At 41.8% G+C, this 21,736-nt stretch overlaps 1 long non-coding RNA gene across 1 annotated transcript in view; it reads right to left on the bottom strand.

Moving 5' to 3' along the window:
* Positions 1-21,297, bottom strand: part of LOC121819433 (uncharacterized) — a 299,472-nt gene extending 278,175 nt beyond the window's left edge. Inside the window, exon 1 of the long non-coding RNA XR_006059695.2 lies at positions 21,209-21,297. This is a non-coding gene — a long non-coding RNA (uncharacterized LOC121819433). The remainder of the gene's footprint in view (positions 1-21,208) is intronic.
* Between the last annotated feature and the right edge of the window lie 439 nt (positions 21,298-21,736).

Genomic DNA, 21,736 nt, shown 5'->3' with positions numbered 1-21,736 from the left:
CCCCACCCAATATATTCCAGGAGAGAGCATTTAGTGATCACAGACTGCACTGGAAGAAGCATGTTCCTTACTGCTGTTGACAAATGGAACTTCTAAGCTGCCCTGTCTTCTTTTGAAGCCAGCATCTAGTAATTAACCCTTCCATCTGGCAGCGTCTTTTCCGTACTTCTAGTCACGTTCCTAATAGCTGTGACTTCAGCAGTGCTCCCAGTAATGATACTTTTTTGTTTCCGTTCCCATTTGCTCAAATGCTTTCCTCTAATTTAGTGATCTGAGCAGGGATATTAGGAAAAGTGGAAAACAATCATTCAGAAACTCATTAAAATATCTTCAGCACAAAATGAGAGTGGCATGCATGAGGGGAACAAGAACAGTGGAAAGGAATAATAAAGATCTCAGAGTCATTACTGCTACTGTCAGTCCGGTTTTAGTCAACCATAGACTTTGACAAAAAAGAAAAGTCAGCATGGAGTTTGGAAACAGTAGGAGCTGCTCAAACGAAATGTGAAAGTAACCTTGTACCATCCTGACTACAGGTTCCGTCTACCAAGATAGTCTTTAAAAAGAAATTCATCCTCGTCTTCACAGGTTCAAATGCTATTAATATGAAAAGTAAAATCCACTTCTGGTTTTTTTTTTTTTTTTTTTTTTTGCTGGAAATATTCTGATGTAGATTTCTAAGTACAACATTCCCAGAACAAGAAAGTGAGATTTTCACATCACATAAACCACTGACTTGTTAGCTGTTAACTCAGTCAGTTATCCTGTGGGTATGTCAGTGTTCCCAACCATAAAAGAAGCACTTAACCCCTTACATTGCTGGGAGGATTTAGGAGGTAATAAATTCTTTTTTTAAAACCAAGAAAATCAAGGTTTTTTCCAACTATAATGAGATATAGTTGATCAATAAAATTGTAAGATATTTAAGGAATCCCTTATGACGTATAATTGTGAAAAGATTCCCAACATCTAGTTAATAACACATCCATCACCTCACATATGTATCTCTTTTGGTGGGGGGGGTACGGGGAGAGGTGAGAACATTAAAGTTCTACTCTCTTAGCAAATTTCAGTTATACTACAGTGTTATCAGTTATAGTCACCATGCTTTATTCTTAGAGCCCCAGACTTGATTCGTCTTATAGCTGGAAGTTTGTACCATTTTACCAACCTTTCTCTATCCCCACCCAGGGCAAATACTTTTCTATTTTCTCTGTTTCTATGCATCTGAATTTTTAAAAAATTCTACATATAAATGAAATCAAACAGCATTTTTCTTTCTCTGGCTGACTTGTCTCATCAGCATAAGTCCTCTATGTGGTCAAAACTGGCAGGATTACCTTCTTTCTCATGGCTGAATCCTATTCATACATATCTCATCTTTATCCTCTCATCCACTGATGGACATTTGGGTTGTTTCCATTTCTTGACTATTGTAAATAAGATCCAGATAACTCTTTGACACCCTGTTTTCATCCTCCTTTGGCTATATCTCCAGAAGTAGGATTCCTGGAGCATATGGTAAATTCTCTAAAATAAAGCAATTGTCCTTAAGATTTCAGGTCAGTCATCATGTTTTCCAAAAAGACTGCCCTGAATACCATTTTTTATTCACGCTTCATTCCACACCAACCCCAACTCCCCACCCCCACACACAATACTTTCAGAGTATCGCATAGTTTCCTTCTTAGCTCACAACATAGTTTGCAGTCATGCATTGATGTATTGATTGCTTCCCTCTAATCTAAACTCCATGAGGGCAGAGACGATGCACTTTGTTTACCGTTACATACCACCTACTTTTCCATCACAATGCCTGGCATATAGTAGGTTGACAACAGTGAATCAAACGGAAGTTTTAAACCTCAGATCTGGAGAGAAGAAGTTAGAGTCTTGATAATGTATGATCGAAGAACCCACTTTTTCCTTGATTTTTTCCTAGGCTTATACCATGGAGACAATGGCCGAAACACATCAAAACACTGCCCAGAGTCCCACAGAGGAGCCCACCTTGTCATTATGGCTTTCCTGCCAGTCAGTATTACAACTGAGGCTCCTGAGTTGGCACTGTCCCTTCTGTATCCCACAGGACTCACTATCATTTTCATTACAAAACCCAAAACTCATGAGTTTTAATTCTAACAAGGCCTTCCTTTGCTTCTTTTAAAGTAAAATAAAAAATAACTCTAATTCACCTATACAATTCTGTCTTCAAATTTGTATATGTACATTATACTTATCCATTCCAGTCATTTCCTTTTATTCCTATAATAAATAGACACATACATAAATATTTTTTAAACCATGAGCATTCAGTAAATAATGTGTCTAAAAGAGCTATGTTCTTGCAAAATGAATAAATTGTATTTATGCAGTCATACATACTGAAGTAGGCAACTCATTTTCTCAGCCAATTCAAAAATGAGATGATAATATGAGTTCCAAAATTCCTGCTTACTTGGTATAAAGAAAAATATTCAGATTACCAATTGATCATTTTTCTAGACATAACCAGCTTGTAATATTTTCTTAATCTTGAAATAGGATGATTATTATCCTATTTTGATCATTATCTGAAAAAATGATTTTTTTTTTTACCTAAACAACTTGTCTAATGACACAGTTGTCTAAATATTTCATTTTTTCAGTCACTTACTTTGACTGACAAAACCTCTTTGGCCATTATCTTTAAACAGTGAACCTCATGTTCTTGGTTACTGGTCATTCATTTGGTTAATCATTCATTCAGCCCACCTTTATTGATCATCTGCAGTATATCAAGAACAGCACTAACATTCTGTGGCCTCAGAAAAGCCCTTCCGGAAAACCAAGAGTCTCCCTTTGATAAGAGCATCGCCACTTTCATCCATTTCATATAGAACTGCTGCTGCTGCTGCTGCTAAGTCACTTCAGTCGTGTCCGACTCTGTGTGACCCCATAGACGGCAGCCCACCAGGCTCCCCCGTCCCTGGGATTCTCCAGGCAAGAACACTGGAGTGGGTTGCCATTTCCTTCTCCAATGCATGGAAGTGAAAAGTGAAGTCGCTCAGTTGTGTCCAACTCTTAGCAACCCATGGACTGCAGCCTACCAGGCTCCTCCATACATGAGATTTTCTAGGCAAGAGTACTGGAGTGGGGTGCCATTGCCTTCTCCGATATAGAATCTGAGGGCTTCCAAATCATCTAGGCTTTTCAATGTGCTCATTTCTAAATATCCAAATAAAATAGGCCAAACTTATAAACAGAAAATCTAGTCTTTTCTAAATATTTCTGGGGATTCTCTGGACGTGCTTACATGTCTTAACTGGTTCTTGTTGCCTCAGAATGCAGATGGCTGTTTCCCTTCCTCCCAGATCATGCCTGGATGTGTCTCTACTGCTTTGCCATGAGTTTATCCTCTCCACACCTGGAGGAGGAGACACAGCCACCAGCCTGCATCTCCCAAGGCAGCTTGCGTACAACTCAGGCAATAGACTATTAAGCTAATCAGCTTTACTGAAATCCTAGAATATCCTAAGGGGAATATTAAAATTCAAAAGCAATATCAGGAAAACAAAACTCAAAAGCAATATCACTGCTCTTCGAGGGACCTGGGTCCCATCTCTGGGTTGGGAAGATCCCCTGGAGAAGGGAACCGCTACCCACTCCAGTATTCTGCCCTGGAGAATCCCATGGACTGTAAAGTTCATGGGGTCGCAAAGACTTGGACATGACTGAGTAACTTTCACTTTCACTTTTGGAGTCCACAGGGGGCTATTTGGGGTCCTGAGCCTCAAAGCCCATCCCCAGGCCTCAGCCTGTCCCGCTTCACATCTACAGCCAGTTGTTGTTCAGTCGCTAAGTCATGTCCAACTCTTTGCGACCCCATGGACTGCAGCAGGCCAGACTCCTCTGTCCTCTGCTATCTCCCAGAGTACTCAGATTCATGTTCTTTGAGTCAGTGATGCTATCTAACCATCTCATCTTCTTTTGCCTTCACTTTGCCTTCACAGCTATCCACTTCTCCTTTTGCCTGCAGTCTTTCTCAGCATCAGGGTCTTTTCCAGTGAGTCAGCTCTTCACATCAGGTGGCCAAAGTATTGGAGTTTTCAACCCCAGAGAAGCCTGAAAAATCAGTTAGTTAACAGTTTGAGAACCCCTCAAACCAAGACAACTACCCTTTGCTTTATTATGATTCTCTTTATCCTTATTCCTTCCTTTCAGGTCATGTTTAGGCTTTGCCTTCACATAATCTATTATTAAAAATAACTGTTTTCAAAAAAAAAAGGGTACTTCTGAGATGAATTCTGACACAGTTCGTAAGACATAGGAAACACTTGCAGTCAACATTTTGCTACAATATTTGGGTTTTCTGTGTATTTTCTACATCTATTATATTCTAGCATAACATTTTTAAACAAAGAAATTATTTGTCCTTAAAAAAATGTGAATAATTCAACAGGAGTCCTTGAAGTTTTCATAACAAGTAAGTGACCAGAACTAGGAAGAATAACCAGCCTGCAGGAGGGACCTTGCCTGGAAAAAGAATTTACTTTTGAGACAATGTAACATTTTCATTTTTGGATGTTCTTAAGTTATCTCCTACTAACACCCGTCCTTGTTTCTAAAAGACCAGTGGGACAAAATTTTCATAGGTTTATTTGAATACAGTATTTCTTTAAGGACTTAGAAGCAATAAACACTCAACACTAAGCAAGGGAACTCTATTTTAGTTGAACATCTTTGGCCTAAATTAAGAATTTATTTCTTCAGCAGGTTTCTATGAGAAACAGACTGTTCCTATTTCTTTCCTAAACATCACCCTCCTAACAGCCTCTTAGCCCAAATTAATAAGGGGGGAAAGAGGATGCAAATGTGTTCCTATGCTAGATTATCTCCTGTAAGTTCTTCTCATTATTATGCTGCCTCTGCAATGTCAAAGCACCTGTAAAGAAAGCTAAAGCTGAAATCACCTATCTAGGTGTGCTATATACATTAAATGTCAGTGCTGGATAACTGACCACTTTTCAACTTTTGGCTAGATATTTTGAGGCCTTGAAAATATCAAACCCAATCTAAATTCATCCAATGTGATTAAACATAACTGTTTGTATTGGGCCTGCTAAGCTGCCTTGGTTTTTCCAGTGTGACAGAGCACATCAAGGAACTAATATGAAAGTATTCAGGAATCCGGGGTGTGTTCTTGGTTACACTGTATCATTATCTATCGATTCCACCTCTATCATTTGCCAGCTAGCCTTAAATTGGTATATTTATTCTCTTGAAAAAGAAAGTTAATATTTTTCTGATGATTAAAAGTATGCACAATAATTGTAAACAAAAGCAAAAATACAACATAAAAAAGAAAAATCCACCATGATTTCACAACCCCAGAGAGAATCAATTATAATTTAGTACATTTCCTTTTTACAATGAAATGTGTATACTAGAGCCTAACATTGGTAATCCATTGATGTTGCAATTTAAATTTCTTTATCTACCAGAATTTCATGATATTTTAAAGTCTTGATCTTTTCCCAATTCACAGCCATCCTGATGGGCAAGAAGCTCAACTGGGTTCCACCAAAGTCCTTGGGGCAGGACAGACAGTACCTTCTCCTGGACATATCTTGATGCTGAGGGGCAGCCCATCAGAAGCCAGAGAAAAGCTCTTGCCAAGATGTCAGAAACAGAGATGTGGTCCAATAATAGATTCTCAGGCTTTGGAAAGGAGTTGCTGACTTCAGCATGGTGTCTATGGCTCAGATTTGCCTTCTAGATTATTTCTCATTGATTTGTGCTCAGCATCCCAGGAGCCAGGTAGGGCTAAAAGCCAAAGTAAATAAAAGGGCTGTTCACCAATATTTTTATAAAACATTGGGCAAAGTAGCTCTTCTTTGGAAGTCATGTGAAAAACATAAGAGAAAAGGAGGCAAGATCCACTTCTGTTCAGAACCTAGCATGGCTCTGGTTCACTGAGACCCCAGGAAATATTCCTTCCCCTTGGCCACTGGTGGCCTTTCAGGCACCCCTGGTGGAGTCACCTGAAATCAGTGACAGCTCAGACGGGGGCACTGAAGGCAGGAGATATTCACTAAAGGCAGTTTTAAAGACAGTGAAAGCCCCATCAACAGTTTCCACCCACAGGGCCAGTTTGGGAGAGGAAAAAAAATCACAGGCAATGCATAGTAGCTTGTTGTTGTTGTTTAGTCACTAAATCAGGTCCAACTCTTTGTGTAGTAGCTTATTAATCAGCAAATGTGAGATAAGCCAGGGGATGGGTGTTAGCAGTAACAGTAGTGGGCAGGGAAGGCTTTCTAGACAGAGGTGCTACAATAATGAGTAGGAATAAGAAACATGGGCTAAAACATGGGCTACATCCACCAAAGGGAGAATTCATCAGCCCAAGAAAATCCTTTGGTAGAATTTGCTTACCTTACAATACCTACATAAAATTTTACTCCTGACAAGCCAACAAATACTTTTTTTCTGTTTTCAGTAGATAACTTAAATGGTTACAGCCTTCTCTACATATTCATTATGTGTATACTTGAAGACTATGAACAGTCTTTAATCCTTATTAAATTAATCCAATTATTTTGGCCTTTTCTGAAGCCAATCCCAAAGCCATTTCTTCTAGAATGAATGTAAACATCCCTAGCTCTGGAGTCTGGCCAAGGAGAGGCACTGGATGAGAGTCAGAATGAGACTTCCTTCTGTCCCACCCACCAGGGAGTTTATTGTTTTGCCCAGCAAAGCCAGAAAGAACAGAATGCATCTAAAATAAACCCATTTGCCAATTTCTTTTCTTAAAAGCAACTACTGCTTGCTTCAATCCCGAACAAATAAGGAGACAGAAGGACTAATGTTCTTGCAGTCATCTGAGTCATCTGTGAATTAAATGGTTGTGAAATAGTAAGTAAGGAGAACACATTAAATGAGGACCAGCATGCGTTGAACATTTGTACCATGACTGTAACCATGGGCTGCAGTTTTCTCATCACAGACAATTTTGGTTGAACTTCTCTGAGAGATAGATAAGGGAAATTCACTCTTCACTGTCAAAAAAATGCTGAGTCAATCAACCTGACAGGATATAATGATGGTGATGAGAATTATAGCACACTTATGGATGATACTCAGTGCCAGGTACTCATCTAAATGCTTTATTTGAGGAATTCATTTAATCCTCACAACAACCCTGTTAACTAAATGCTATTAATGGCCCTATATAAGATCAGTAAAATAAGGAACAGAGAGATTAGAAAACTGTTGGGGTAAAATATAGTAAGTGGAGGAGCCAGATTTCAAACCCAGATACCTGCCATTACAATGAGCAACTTTCCAATATCTTCCAGCTTCCCTGGTGGCTCAGATGATAAAAAAAAAATCTGCCTGCAATGTAGGAGACCCAGGTTTGATCCCTGGATGGGGAAGATCCTCTGGAGAATGGAATGTCAAGCCAGTCCAGTATTCTTGCCTGGGAAATTCCATGGACAGAGGAACCTGGCGGGCTACAGCCCGTGGAGTCTCAAAGAGTCGGACACAACTAAGTGACTTACACTCACTCAATATCTAAATCAAAACTTTAAAAGTTCAATTTACTGTCTTGCTATTGGGGATTTTTCAGAATTTTGACGTTGCTTCAAGTGATTGAATTGTTTTCATCTAAACAACTTCAGCATGATGAATAAAGTAATCACATAAAAGGCAAAACATAAAAAATTAAAGAGATTGTGCAAATTGAATCCTTTTTCATTTTTAGATAACTGAAGTTCAATCAAATAACTGTGTAATAATATGAGATTCAACCATTTGGATTTTGTATAACACAGTTCCATGTTTATTGGGATGAGATTAATGTTGTGAATAATCCCATTTTCTAGAACAAAGAAAAAGAAGTAAAGGCTTGAATTAGCCACAGTTAAGTTTTTGATACAAAATCCATTTTTTATTTCCTTGTTAACAATTAAAACCATATATGGTAAGCCATTGTTTTTTCCTCCCTTCTTGTTTCCCATTAGTACTTGGGAAACTTTCAGGTAAGAATCTGGGTTTTTAAGCAGCCACACTGCTTAAAAGCACCTCACAAGCTGACAGTCACTCCTGATTTCCACCCTTCCTGCCCTTAACTCGTTGAGATGTACTATTTACTTATTTGGCTGTGCTGGGTCTTAGTTGAGCATGTGGGATCTTTAGTTGTGGCATGTGGGATCTTTAGCTGTGGCATGTGGGATCTAGTTCCCTGACCAGGGATCGAACCTGGGCCCCCTGCATTGGGAGTTCAGACTCTTAGCTGCTGGACCACTTGGAAAGGCCAAGACTTATTTTCTATGGCCAGTTTTCTATGAGCAAAAAAGCAATTGAAGTATTCAATCACTCTTTTATTTTCTCTCTATATATTTTACTAAGTAACAATTAGTAAAAGTGGATTTTATTAAAAGTGGATTCAATTTATCCAACAAACTGAAGTATACCCAGAAGTCCCTCTATTTAGAGGACTTGGCAATATTAACAGGACTGGCCCAAAAGCACAACCACGTGCCATGTCTTTCGTGTTGTCTTGTCATTCCCCATTCCTGTGTATCCTGAGCTCTCAAAAACGTGGGTTGGATTTCGTTAATTTGCGACATGAAAACCAAAGCTAATAAACAGATAAGGTACTTTGTGCTGCCAAACTTGAATCTGGTTACAGAATAGGTCCTGTTATGACTGCTAGTTCTGGAGAAGCTTAACATATAGGACTAGAGAGAAACAGGGAGAGGGAGAGAGAGAGGAATGGGAGTAGCAGGGGATGGTTATAGAACCCCAGGTGGGTGATAAACACAAGAGCTGAAGCAGGGCAGAGGAAAATCGGAACATGGGGAGCCTCAGGGACACTGGAAGAAGTGCCACCAAGATAAACCTGTGTCAGAGAGGACTCTTCCATTCTGTTTCGGTTCGCTTGAACTTCTATACAAAAATACCATAGACAGAGTGGGTTAAACAACAAACATTGATTTCTCCCAGTTCTGGAGGCTGGGGAGCCCAAGACCAAGGCATTACAGATTTGGTGTCTGGTAAGAGCCCCGTTCCTGGTTCACAAATGGCCATTTGCTCTCTGTGTTCTCACATGAATGAGGGGGTAAGGGAGTTCCTGGGGTGTTTTGATAAGGGCACTAATCCCACTCATGAGGGCTCCACTCTGGTGACTTTATGCATCTCCTCAAAACCCCACCTTTTAATACCATCACTGTGTGGATTAGGATTTCAATGAATGAACTTGGGAGGGACACAAACATTCAGCCTAAAACACATCACTGTTCAGGTTTAAGTCCAGGGCTAAAGCAGAAGATAGACTTACTGTCCATTTCTTCAGCACCCCACCCCTGCACCCTCCTCTCCTTTCCACTTTACTTCCAGTTTGCTGTCTCTGTTGGATCATTATCCATTGGGCTTTAAAAGCATGGGCTTAAAATTTCCAGTTCAATACCTTTTCATTAAGATATACCCATGGAGCAGGTTTCTTGAGAAAGCAGCTATTTATTCCTTATGTAAGCAACACAACGAGTAGACAACTTAAAGAGAATCATAAAGCAATTTGGAGCAAAGAGCAGTGCATGTGTGCGAATGTGCAGTTGACCCATAAACAGAAAGCCATCATCAGCAAGATGTTACATCCATCTTAGCCCAGGAGCCACTTTACCCTTTCAGTTCAGTTCAGTCGCTCAGTCGTGTCCGACTGTTTGCAACCCCATGAATCGCAGCATGCCAGCCCTCCCTGTCCATCACCAACTCCCAGAGTTCACTCAGACTCACATCCATTGAGTCCGTGATGCCATCCAGCCATCTCATCCTCAGTCGTCCCCTTCTCCTCCTGCCCCCAATCCCTCCCAGCATCAGAGTCTTTTCCACTGAGTCAACTCTTCCCATGAGGTGGCCAAAGTACTGGAGTTTCAGCTTTCGCATCATTCCTTCCAAAGAAATCCCAGGGCTGATCTCCTTCAGAATGGACTGGTTGGATCTCCTTGCAGTCCAAGGGACCCTCAAGAGTCTTCTCCAACACCACAGTTCAAACACATCAATTCTTCGGCGCTCAGCCTTCTTCACAGTCCAACTCTCACATCCATACATGACCACTGGAAAAACCATAGCCTTGACTAGACAGACCTTAGTCGGCAAAGTAATATCTCTGCTTCCGAATATGCTATCTAGGTGGGTCATAACTTTTCTTCCAAGGAGTAATATACTCCAAATTGCTCCTCACCAGGGTCTGATGGAAGTTCATTAGTTTCATATACTGCAAAAATGATCTTTACCTAAACGAAATCTTAGAGCATGCTTCAGCGGGACAATTCCCAGAACCTGCTGTTTTTGAAATGCTTTCCTGCTTCCTGTCTGTTCCCCCCCCTCATCTGACAGTAAACCTGAAACACACACCTGACCCAAAAGAGAATAAGTTATCCTTAGGATATGGATTTTGTTTTCCTTTCCATCCTTAAAGATTTTTCCTTCTTTCTCTCTCTTTGTTTTGACATTTTTTATTGTGGAATAGATCATGCATAAAGAAATATATACAATGTTTACACACAGTTTAAAGAATAATATGACACACATCTGTATGATTTAACTGTCTTCCTCTCTCAATGGAATTTTTAAGCACTAACTGGACTTCTTTAGGAAATAAGGATGAAAATGATAAATTCAAAGGAAGAAAATAACGTTAAGAGCCTCCTGAGAAATAAACTTGAGAAAATTCTTTAAAAAAAAAAAAAAGAGGATACAGGCTGAGGTTATTTCATTGTATCCTTGTGAAACATGCATTATCTTCATTGATATAAGATAGTCCTATTACTTAGCAGTGCTGGACAAGTGTTACAATAGAGGGCCAGGGTACATGAAAAAAAAAAATTCTTAAGACTGTGGAAAGTTTCCTTTCTAAGTTGAAAAAGAATAAAAACAGACCCAGTCGCCCTCTTTGACTTTGTCCCCTTCCCTTTTTAAATTTTCTCTCTTCTTTTCCTCTCCCATCTTTTTTGTCCCTTATCCATCTCCCCTTCCCTGAACCTTAAGTGACATGAGACAGTTAAGAGACAAGCCACAAGGCAGAGAGCACGCTGAACTGCTCTGGCAGCTGCTGACATGACACTTGGGGCAACAAACCCAAGAGATACGAGGACGTGTAGTCCTCTCCCGGTGTTCCAACCACACGTTTCATAGCCATTGCAGTGAAAGAAAGCTGCTCCTGGGATCAAGACCAAGATCACACACCCAACCCTTCTCCTGGCTCCACCTCGACTCCAACTCTGCTTCTGCCAAGGACGTTTTCTCACCCTGAGGTGTTCCCTAAAGTCCATCAGCTAATGGAGTCTTTAAACTCCATATAAGTTGCCTGAAGCATTTTTTTCTTCTAAAGTTAATGGTCACATAAATGGAAGAGAAATCTAAAAGGAGCAGATGCATGTATGCACGTGTGCTGTGCTCAGTCGCTCAGTCGTGTCTGACTCTTTGAGACCCCATGGACTGTAGCCCATCAGGCTCCTCTGTCTATGGGGTTTCCCAGGCAAGAGTACTGGAGTGCGCTGCCATTTCCTTCTCCAGGGGATCTCCCTGACCTAGAGATGGGACCACACCTCCTGCATTGGCAGGTGGATTCTTTACCACTGTGTCACCTAGGAAGCCAAATTCACTTTGCTGTACAGCAGAAAATAACAAAACATTGTAAAGCAGCTATATTCCAATAAAAATTTTAAAAGTAAAAAAAAATTTTAATAAAATTAATAGTTAAAATGCTTTATGCATTGTCCACTTGTCACCCGGAAGAGGACACTCAGCTTTCCTTCAAGGAGGGGATTGCCCTCTCAGACAAGCAGGACACTCAAGATTTTTTTCACCAGTACTAAGCTTTGGCAGTAGAGGGCAGTAGAGTGGTTGAAAGTAATGACCTGTCATCCATTGATTTTGTTGCCTATCCCGTCTGGCATCATTGGGATTTTCCCAACTTCTTCTTTGGAAACTTCCTACCCTGAATCCCTCCACTCACTCCCCTATCAGGCATTTTCTCTCCCACGTCTCCCTGTCCATCCGGAGAGAAAAGCAGCCATCTGACCGGGACATCGAGGGGCAGGATTAACGATTCATCTCCCTTCTGGAGAGCCAACCTGGTCCCACGTGAGCGTTCAGTGATCAATCATGGGGGCTCACTTCCCCGCCCCCCACCTCCCGTGAGAAGAATCCGTGAAATGAATCCGAGAAAGTGCATGGTTTCCAGACAGCTGAACTGATCTGCCCGACGCTAGAGAATTTTAGCGTCAAGGCTGAAATTAGATTCTGCTACCTGTCCCAAACACTGAGCGTTTATTATTAATGATAATAATGTTTATTGAATACTCACTATGTGCCAGGCACTGTTCTAAAAGCTTTACATATGCTTGTTCATTTCATCCTTACCAGAAGCTTGTTACTTTGATGCAGTCCCACTTGTTTATTTCTGTTGTCGTTGCTTGTGCTTTGGGTGTTATTGTCGTTCAGTCGCTCAGTCCTGTCTGACTTTCTGCAACTGCAGAATGCCAGGCTTCCCTGTCCCTCACTGTCTCCCAGAGTTTGCTCAAACTCATGTCCATTGAGTCGATGAGGCCATGCAACCACCTTATTCTCTGTCACCCCCTTCTCTTCTTGCCCTCAATCTTTCCCCGCATCAGGGTCTTTTCCAGTGAGTTGGCTCTTCCCATCAGGTGGCCAAAGTATTGGAGCTTCAGTATCTGTCCTTCCAATGAATATTCAAGGTTGATTTCCTTTAGAATTGACTGGTTTGATCTTCTTGGGTGCTATATCTTTTCCAAAAACTTGTGAGACAGAGATCATCAGTATTATTTCTACTTTACAGATGAGAAAACTGAAACTCAGAATAATTAAGGAAGAGCTAGTGAATGGTGGAGGCAGGATTTACTTCTAGGAAGTCTTATTTCAGACCTGGAACTTAAAAAAAACCACTGACATTTTCACTGCTCTGTGGTGAAAGAAAGAAATAAGAATAGCACAGTGTATTTCTCTTAAAGCTAGATTTATCCAGTCTAAAATACTATCCTTTATTATATTCTGTGCTTCTTATTTTAGAATATTAAAAAAATGCCCTTTCTTTTATGAGGAAATAGTGAGAGTACATGGTGGTTGTTGGGGTTTTATGAATTTTATTTTTTAATAGGATATATTTTCAAAGTTGTTTACATATATGAAATTTCAGAGCCTGGAAAGCACTTCCTTGCATTTTCTATCTGCTGTTAGGCATTCTGGAAGAACCTTGATGCTTTTATCCTTCCTCTGCAAGGTTCTGGCTCCTGAAATGGGGGATGGGGAGGTGGAGAATGGCTAAAATATATTATGTTCCTTGTACCAACAACGACTCGTTTGATTGCAAGTAAATAGCTTAAATAAAAAAGTATATATTAATTTAGCTGAAGCATTTGGGGATCAGTGATTCAAACTATGTTTCAATTATAGCTCTTGGGTTTGCTCTCTACCATGTTGTTGTTGTTCTGTCGCCAAGTGGTGTCCAACTCTTTGCGACTCCATGAACTGTAACCTGCCAGGCTCTTCTGTCCATGGGATTTCCCAGGCAAGAACACTGAAAAGTGTAAGTGAAGCTTCTCAGTCATGTCCATCTCTTTGTGACCCCATGGACTGTAGCCTCCCAGGTTCCTCCATCCATGGGATTTTCCAGGCAAAAATACTGGAGTGGCTTGCCATTTCCTTCTCCAGGAGATCTTCCTGACCCAGGGATTGAACCCAGGTCTCCTGCTTGTCAGACGGATTCATTACCCCTGAACCACCAGCGAAGCCCACTCTCTACTACAATATTGGCTTAATTCTGAGGCTCTGTGGGGGCGAGGTGCCTGCCAACAGCATCATTCTCTATGTTCGAGTTCAAAGGGAAAGTATCTCTCCCCAGTAGCTCCCACATTGGGTTGTCTTTCGATTGCACTGATTTATATTGATCCCTGAAGGAGTCACACAGCCAAGGGTACACTGATGCTACCTGACCAGTTTTGAGTTATGCGTTATACTCTTGAGGCTGGTAGTAGAATCAGCCCCACAAGCAGCATGTCCTCTGACAACAGGAAAAAGATGGTTCTCTAAAGGGAAAATTAGACACTGTCACCAAGAGAACAGATGCTTAGTAATTCAGCTAGCAATGTTCATTTCTCACCTGATACATGTCATTCACTGGTCTTCTCACACACCACTTCATTTAACTCTCCTAGCAATCCTATCAGAAAGAAAGAAAGTGTAGCCACTCAATTGTGTCTGACACTTTGCAATCCTGTGAACTGTAGCCCACCAGGCTCCTCTGTCCATCGGATTCTCCAGGCAAGAATACTGGAATGGGTTACCATTTCCTTCTTCAGGGGATCTTCCCAACCCAGGAGTCAAACTCAGGCCTCCCACATTGCGGGCAGATTCTTTACCATCTGAGCCACCAGGGAATCCCAACAATTGTATCACACAAATGATAATTTACCAATGAAGAAACTGAGGCTCAGAGAAGCCAGGAAACATGCAGAATGTCACGGACTAGTTGCTGGGAGATCCGGGAATCAAATTCTATTCTGACCAACGTCACTGCCCAAGCTCTTAGTTTTTTTATTTCCTAATTTGCATATCCCACCCATCTCTTTATTATTAAAACTGAGCCTAAAATAAGCCATGCTGTGTATTTCAGCTATAGTTTGGTCAAGGGGCTCAATGAGCACCCTTCCCAGGCCTATTCTTATGGGGGAGTGAAGCACTAGCAAGCACCGACTTCCTTCTCCCACTTCACCAAGGGCTAAGAATTCTTTAGTATTTGTTCTTGCTGTCCTTACCACTGTAGAAAACGCAATGATCAGAAACACTGATTATGTCTCACCTCTGGGTTGAAGAGAAATATAATCTGGAGCAATTCTAGAGGGATATTAATCAAATAAGAGAACAATAGTTCCTCTAAGTTTGATCCAGAATCCTCCACTGTGTTAACCATGTAACACCCACTCCTCACGGAATAGGTCCTTTAGCCTTAAAAAGGAAGTGCACTGAAAGAGAAGGATTTCATCACTAATGTATTCAAGAACAGTTTCTCTATTCACTTATAGCAAACATCATGATCACCCCACAAGTGTTCCAGGAAACTATTCTCTGAAACAGTAAATCTGTCCAATCAAAATTAAGTGTTCAGAGTTGCAAACGGTATTCAATGCTTCGTGCAAAATATAAAACATGATCATTCTTTGCAGCTCCAGATACCATTAGGCATGCAGACCTGGGTCATAAATAAGATTGCTTTAATAAAATACAAAGCCATGACTGAATTTAATATGAAAGGAATGTGAGATCATTAATCTCCAGATTCATTCAATGTGAAAAATAATTTTCATTATTTTCCAAGGAACGTGTTCGTATTTAGAAAAAAAATAGTAGTCATAAAATAAAAATAATTAGAGATTTTGATATTAACGTAAAAGCAAACTAGTCATGTTCAATCTCGGCTGTCACCTAATATCAGGCAGAATGGTCTATAGCCTCACATGGACAAGATTTCATCTTGGAGAGTTCCTTGCTCAGCTGTCAGTCCACACACCATCTCCTGTGGCTCCAAAAAGCTGACGTGGGTCTCCTTCCTCCTTCTCACTCCTCTCTGCTCCTAGCCCCTCTAAGCGTAGGTAATAATCACGCTTGCGGGACGGTTTCATTCTAATCACAGACATCATGATGCTCCAGGGTAAGCAACTTTCATGTCTCTTCCTTTCCATTTCTTCATGGTTTGAAGAAGGGTGCTCAGCTTAAGCCCAAACTATGTTCACCCGTGAAGTTCAGATATGTGGGGGTAAATTAATAGGGGACTTGCCAAAAATTGGGGAAAGAAGGACTAAGTACTTCTGGGGAGAGAGTACATCCAAAGAAAACGAGGCAGCCAACCACAACAACCTTGATCCAGTTTAAAAAAAAAAAAAAGAAAAACAACCTTGGCTCTTCAAAGGGCTATTAGTATGGGTAAAGACCGTGTGTGCTTGGAGACAGCAGAAGTGATGCCCTAACAGCCGGGGTGAAGGTGCCTGGTGGGAGAGTGGGGAGTGGTATTCAGTGGACTTTCAAGGCCCCTCAAGAAGCCTCTAAGCAATGGGGCTGGAGCAGAGTAGCAAGAATCATGTGGCAACTAACCAGAACTTTACCAGACACTTGTTTTTCAGTGTACAGGGACTCCCCAAATACCTGTATAACGAGGGGGAAACGCAGGGGCCTGCTACTCTATACTAGGTACTAGCAAAACAAGGATTATATTAAAAAAGGGTATTGAATATCCTTCCTTAATACCTTCCAGCTCCGATGTTGAACAATTTTATAATTCTAACCAGCTAGTGGTGTGGAAAAGAAACCTTGCCTTCTGCCCTCTGCCCTCTGCCCTCTGCCCTCTGCCCTTAATCCTCACCAACAGTAAGTTAAACCTCCAAAGTGGAAATGAAAGTTTCTCGCTAGTCTAGGTTCGATACAGGATACAGGATGCTTGGGGCTGGTGCACTGGGATGACTCAGAGAGATTATATGGGGAGGGTGGTGGGAGGGGGGTTCAGGGTTGGGAACTCATGTACACCTGTGGTGGATTCATGTCAATGTATGGCAAAACCAATACAGTATTGTAAAGTAAAAAAATAAAATAAAAAATTATTTAAGAAAATAGAAAAAAAAAGAAAAGAAAGTTTCTCAGTCATGTCCAACTCTTTGCAATCCCATGGACTGAATTCTCCAAGCCAGAATACTGGAGTGGATAGCCTTTCCCTTCTCCAGGGCATCTTCCCAATCCAGAGAATGAACCCAGGTCTCCCACATTGCAGGGGGATTCTTTACCAGCTGAGCCACCAGGGAAGCCCAAGAATACTCAAGTGGGTAGCCTATCCCTCCTCCAGCAGATCTTTCCGACCCAGGAGTCAAACCAGCGTCTCCTGCATTGCAGGCGTATTCTTTACCAATTGAGCTATCAGGGAAGCCCCGTAAAGGTCCAAAAGACAAAAAACAAAAGCAACCACTGTTAAACAGGACACCCCCCCCTTCCTCCTTTGGAGGGTCAGTGTGGGACTCCTGCTTAGCCTGCCTTCCTGCTTAGGCTCTCCTTCATAAAGGGGGCTCTTCCCCAGACTGGCTCCTCCTCCCCTACCACTTATGTCCCTGCCCTGGGCATTCCAAAGCATAGGGATCCAGGAAAAGGCTATGGTCTCCTTCAGTTCAGTTCAGTTCAGTCACTTAGCTGTGTCCGACACTTTGCGACCCCATGAACCGCAGCACGCTAGGCCTCCCTGTCCATCACCAACTCCCAGAGTCTACCCAAACCCATGTCCATCGAGTCGATGATGCCATCCGGCCATCTCATCCTCTGTCATCCCCTTCTCCTCCTGCCCTCAATCTTTCCCAGCATCAGAGTCTTTTCAAATGACTCGGCTCTCCATATCAGGTGGCCAAAGTATTGGAGTTTCAGCTTCAACATCAGTCCTTCCAATGAACACCCAGGACTGATCTTTAGGATGGACTGGTTGGATCTCCTTGCAGTCCAAGGGACTCTCAAGAGTCTTCTCCAACAGTACAGTCCAAAAGCATCAATTCTTTGGCACTCAGCTTTCTTTATAATCCAACTCTCACATCCATACATGACCACTGGAAAAACTATAGCCTTGACTAGATGGACCTTTGTTGAGAAAGTAATGTCTCTGCTTTTGAATATGCTATCTAGGTTGGTCATAACTTTCCTTCCAAGGAGTAAGCGTCTTTTAATTTCATGGCTGCAATCACCATCTGCACTGATTTTGGAGCCCAGAAAAATAAAGTCAGCCACTGTTTCCACTGTTTCCCCATCTACTTCCCATGAAGTGATGGGACCAGATGCCATGATCTTAGTTTTCTGAATATTGAGCTTTAAGCCAACTTTTTCACTCTCCTCTTTCACCTTCATCCAGATGCTTTTTAGTTCCTCTTCACTTTCTGCCATAAGGGTGGTGTTATCTGCATATCTGAGGTTATTGATATTTCTCCTTACATGCCTTCAAATCTCACTCCAGCTGCTTTTGTTGAAAAATAGATGTAGGAAATTCCTGATCTCCATTTCTCCTGGTCCCTGGAAATCTCAAACTCTTCAAATGTAGGCTGTTTATGAAGGAATTTCAACTCAATGGTTATTAACATGAAATTATGTTTTTTATTCAAATGTTTATTTCATTTGTGCTTTTCCTAATAACCCTTCCTAGCAATGACTTCTTGGCACAGTCCATAACTTAGCAATCACTTTTAGTTATTAATATTACTTATATTAAGAATTCTAACACCTTAGCTGATTGAAAATTGTTCCTCTCCCCTTCTTCCAGATTGCTAGATCCACAGGTCCTGGTTTCTTGGCATAAAGAATGAACATGATTTAACTCTGAAATAGCTTCTCTCCTCTTCTCTTTTCAAGACCTGGCTCCTCTAGCCCCTTGGGGCAGGATAGAGGAAAAAAGTGAAGACAGTGATCATGTTCAAGAGGGCCAGTGTCCTGGCCTCTGGGTTTCTACATGGACACATAGTCCTCTTGGGGCAATGCTAATTTCACCTTGCACCTCCCTAACCCCTGAGGACCCCCGCAGAAAAGAAGCCCCCCTGTCTCTAATGTATTCCATCTGCAGCACATGCACCCAGCCCTTTCTGGGTTGTGGCCCCTTGCTGGGCCCAGCAGCAACTGGGCAGCCCTGTGCTCCTGCCCCTCCCCGAGTGGTCCTTCTGTGCCCTCAGAGGGACTAGGGTGAGCCTGGCCCCATCCTGGTCTCTTCCAGCACCCCCTCCTCCTCACTCCAGGGTCACTGCTCACTCTGCTGGTATCACTGTTCCAACAAGCCTTCTGTTCAGGAGTCTCCAGGTTAGCAGCGTCCAGGTCCCTCTGCCCTACGCCTTAAGGAGGCGTGTGTCAGACTCACCAAAAACTTTCCCACCTGCTCTGCACCACTCCCAGCTCAGTACAGAATGAGCCTGCAGCTTCTGGAGCTCAGCACTGATCCATCAAGGCGAAAATACAGATGCCTCCCGCTCCTGTGACTGACGCCCCTTGAGAGCCCTTCCTTTGGCTTCTTGGAGAAAGAACCTCCCATGGGGAAGGGGGAACCTCTTACCTGGGCCCTAGGGACACCCTGCATCCTGCATCCAGACAGGGGTGGGACAGGGGATTGTGAACAAACCTGAAGGGTCCCAACGATGGTGACCCTTTGATAACGACCTTCAGAATATGGAATACTTTGCTGTTTGGTCCTCAGTTTTGTATCTTTGCTGTAGTTTCAGCCCTAGAAGACAAAATCATTCTCAATTTTCTGTTAACAAAGTTCAATGTCTCAGTAAGAGCTAAACTATATTTAAAAAAAAAAAAAAAAAAACTCTGGCCTGGTGCCAGTCCTCTCTACACCATCAAAGAGCCACATCCCAATCTGCCACCTAAAAGGACCTTCTCACTTAGAGATCAACCTCATCCGTAGTCTATTGGCACAACTACAGTGAGACCTCCAACCATTTAGGGAATATAGCAGTACGTTTATACAAACACCTAACATGTAAGACAGTAAGAATAACATGTACACAGACAACAATGTGACTTACAACCAGTTCAGTTCAGTCGCTCAGTCATGTCCAACGCTTTGTGACCCCATGGACTGCAGCACACCAGGCTTCCCTGTCCATCACCAACTCCCAAAGCTTGCTCAAACTCATGTCCATCAAGTCAGTGATGCCATCCAACCATCTCATCCTCTGACATCCCCTTCTCCTCCTGCCTTAGATCTTTCCCAGGATCAGGGTCTTTTCCAATGAGTCAGTTCTTCTCATCAGGTGGCCAAAATACTGGAGTTTTAGCTTCAGCATCAGTCCTTCCAATGAATATATGACTTACAATACCATCCCTTATTCTTATAACCTTACTTCACAGATTGAAAAATTGAGATCCAAAAATTCCCAAATTGCATAGAACTATCAAAATCACCACTTGAGATCCAATAACTTCAGACTACTCCATAGCTCAGTGAAGAACAATGCTTTTGTATTTCCAAATGAAAGTTCTAAAATACCTTCCCAATGACATCTCTTGCTATTTTACCAAAAGGTTATTGGAGGAATTCTGATCTTCCAATCTACAAATCAGAATGAAACTTCTAGTGCTTTCATGTAAATTTCATGTAAGCCTGATAGGTTTTAGACATGCATATATATGTCCCTTGTTAAGTTGAAGTTCATCACACAGGGTGTTGTATTTTTCCCTGGATTGTTCTTTCATTTTAAACATATTATTTAGGGAATATTATAGTCTGGCATAATCTAACACGTAAACAAGTATGTGAGTGCCTAAAATATTTCAGGCACCAAGTTGGTTTCAAACACAAAATAGGCTTCTCGTTTATCTAAAAATAAACATAAAAGATCAGAACCTTTTGTCTGCCTGTAGCTTTTTTCCTGGCTTTTCTGACACACTTGTAGCTATTCTGTTGATAAACTGCAATTAGAAAATGATTCATTTGCCCATGACGGTAATGTGAGAGCCTGTTTGTGTTTTTGTTAGCGATCTCCTATGGAGATGGAAAAACGCAGCATCCAAATTAGAGTATAAATCCACCCCCTCAAAGAATGCTTCTAGAAGCCTAGATATTTTTTTTTATTCACATTGTGTGTTAATGAAGGCAGTTATTGGTAAGATTCTCAAGCCCATATCAAAGCCAGGTTAGCCCAGTACCTGGTCGCTCCCTAAATTGCGGTGCACAGTGGCCAACAAGTATGCCATCAAGTTGTTTTACTGTTGTTGTTATTTGCTGTGGTTTATCCTACAACACCAGCAAAGTCTGGCGCAGAGCAGCCTTCCCAGGAAGCCAGAGGTTCTCAGTCTAGGTAGCACATGAGGGTCACCTGACACCTTTGAAACTCCGGATGCCCAGACCAGCTAATTCAGAGTCTCTGGGAGTGGGATCCAGGCATGGGTATTCTTTAAAGGCCCCAGATGGCTTCAGCATGCACCATAGATAGGGATCCACGGCTGTTAAGATAACCATACTGACTGTGTGCAGAGCAATGTGAAACAAAAGCAAAAAACATTGACCACTAAAAACAATAATAATAATAAAAAGTTGACCACTAAATGAGAACAGTTCAAAGTGGTAATCAAATAAAATTTACCATGACGTCTTCTTTCCACTTCCTATGCTTATAAGTAGTAGCACTGAGCTTACCTGAAGATGGGGTCTGAGGAGTTTGTGAATATACAGAAGATTGGAAAGGTAGATGGGGTCCTAGAATGAACGGCAGTGAACACAGGAATGGAGCAATGGGCTTCACTCCAGTCACTGGGGAATCGGCGAAGGTTCGGGTGCAGCCATGTGACATGATTAAAGGGATATTTTTAGGAACACCAGTCTGGCAACAATAGTAGGATGGAGCAGAGAGGGAGAAAGTAGAGCCAAGGAGACCAATTAAGAGTCGATTAGAGCAGTTCAGAGTTGAGGTGCCAGAACAACAGCCCTGGGAATGGAAAATAACCGCAACCATTGAAGACCAACAAATAATTGAAGGGATAATGGTAGAGGATTGAAAGTTGAGGCTTCAAGCCAGGTCAGAGACCAGCAGGGAAGCCAGGAAGAAAAAGGGTTTGAAAATAAGAGAAAACGATTTTCACGTTTCATCTGCAGTTTCCACAAAACATGTAAAGAAAACATTTACTGGGCAGCCAGAAATAAGAGTGTGGGGTTCAGCAGAGATGG

This window comes from Ovis aries, chromosome 4 (assembly GCF_016772045.2).
Source record: "Ovis aries strain OAR_USU_Benz2616 breed Rambouillet chromosome 4, ARS-UI_Ramb_v3.0, whole genome shotgun sequence".
NCBI classification, from domain to species: Eukaryota; Metazoa; Chordata; class Mammalia; order Artiodactyla; family Bovidae; genus Ovis; species Ovis aries.
This window is presented reverse-complemented; position numbering and strand designations above follow the sequence as displayed.